The sequence below is a fragment of the Coloeus monedula genome (assembly GCF_965178545.1).
Source record: "Coloeus monedula genome assembly, chromosome: 14".
Lineage (NCBI taxonomy): Eukaryota > Metazoa > Chordata > Aves > Passeriformes > Corvidae > Coloeus > Coloeus monedula.
In genome coordinates, this window is record NC_138794.1 from 5,475,438 (window position 1) to 5,477,615 (window position 2,178).

Sequence of the window (2,178 nt, forward strand, 5' to 3'; positions counted from 1 at the left end):
ACTCCAGGGCAGCTCATGGCTCTTCCACGCCGGCCAGAGCACCCGCGGTCTTGGAGCATCTCTCCCCGCCGGCTGCGCACCCTGCGCCCCACCAAGCTCCCGCAGGAAGACCGGGAAACCTCAAGTCCTCGGTATGGAGGTGGCCGAGGACAGGCGTCCCCTGTGGCTCCTGGCAGGCTCAGGCAAACCGGGTACCTCCTGCTGCTGGGTGAAGCACGGCGAAGCACAATCCCCCATGGAATCTCAGGCTGCGGGGCAGCAGGGACTTTAGGGGCATCGAGAGGCTGTGAAACGCATTCAAAGCCTCAGAACCCCGCATCGCGCCCTGTGTGTGTGTGCGCGCTCCTCACATCCCACACCACTCCCGTGCTGGCTCTGCCTTTTTGGAGAGCGGAGAGCAGCGGTTCCTCACTCTCCATCCCCCCAATCCTGCATCCCCAAGAGGAGGGTGATGCGGAGCTGGAGTATTGGGGCGGAGGCGCACCCGGGGTTTGGAGCTTCGCAGGGGCCGGGAGAGGCGAAGGGGAGGTCACGGTGCTCGGTGCCCCTGCCCGGTGCCGCACGTGAAGCGGGGAGCGGGACGGGACCCGAGCGGCGTCCGCGCCCCGACGGCCCCGGGGGCCCGGCCCGGCCCGGCCCGGCCCACAGCGGCGGGGCCGCAGCGCCACCTGGCGGCACGGCACGGCACGGCACGGCACGGCACGGCCCGGCCCGGCACGGCCCGGCACGGCCCGGCCCGGCACGGCCCGGCACGGCACGGCACGGCACGGCCCGGCCCGGCACGGCCCGGCACGGCACGGCACGGCACGGCACGGCACGGCCCGGCCCGGCACGGCACGGCACGGCACGGCACGGCACGGCCCGGCACGGCCCGGCCCGGCACGGCACGGCCCGGCACGGCACGGCCCGGCACGGCACGGCCCGGCACGGCACGGCACGGCACGGCCCGGCACGGCACGGCACGGCACGGCACGGCACGGCACGGCACGGCACGGCACGGCACGGCAGTGTCAGCGCGGGGCTGGGCTCTGCCGGGAGCCACCGTCCCGGCCAGAACAGCTCCTGCGGCGTGCAGGGAGCCTGCACCCACCTGTGCGGACCTTGGCACCGCCTATTTACCTTCCTTGTCAACCTACATCCCACTCCTTGCACCCTGCATCCCCTGCACCCTGCATCCCCTGCACCCTGCATCCCCTGCACCCTGCATCCACCTGCTCTGCAGCTGGCATCCCATTCGCTGCACCTGTGACTTTTCCTCTGCACTCTGCATCCCATTCCCTGCACCCTACATCCCCTTCTTCGCACCCTTCATGCCCTTCCTTGCACCCTACATGCCCTTCCCTGCACCCCGCATCCATACCCTGCACCCTGCATCCCATTCCTTGCACCCTGTATCCCTGCCCTCCATTCTGCATCCCATTCCCTGCATCTATGGCCTTTTCCTTCCCTTCAACCCGCATCCCATTTCTTGCACCCAGCACCCATTCCCACTACCCTACATCCCACTCCCTGCACCTGTGGCCTTTTCCCTGTACGCTGCATCCCATTCCCCACACCCCGCATGCCATTCCTCGCACTCTACATCCCATTCCTTGCACCCTGCATCCTCTGTCCTGCACCCCGCACACATTCCCTGCACCTTACATCCCATTCCCTGAACCCTACACCCATTCCCTGCACCCTACACCCTCTTGCCTGTACCCTACACCCCATTACCCCACACCCTGCGCTCACGTTTGGCTCTCCAGCCACTGCTCCACCCTCAATCCATCCGTGAGGCTTGGGGCTTCCAACGTGACAAGCACCGGCGAGGTGCGTCCCGGCCCCGCCACCGTGGGTATCCCATTCTACTCGCACGCAGCCGCTTCCCACCCCGCTCCGCGGTCAGACACGGGACCAAAAGGCGCACCGCGGGTGCGGTGACCCCGCTACCGGGGCCGCGGAAGCCCCCGCACGGGTTAGCGCAGCAAAAATACCAGCGCCAGCATAGCGCTCCCGGCGCGACCGCGGCAGGACTCGAACCTGCAATCTTCTGATCCGAAGTCAGACGCCTTATCCATTAGGCCACGCGGCCACCTCCACTGCCGCCTTCCCGCCTGCCTTACTGAGGGAATCCCGGAGGGCCGTACCATGCGCGGGAGGGGGGCGGGACGGGACGGGACGTCACCGCGGCCGGAA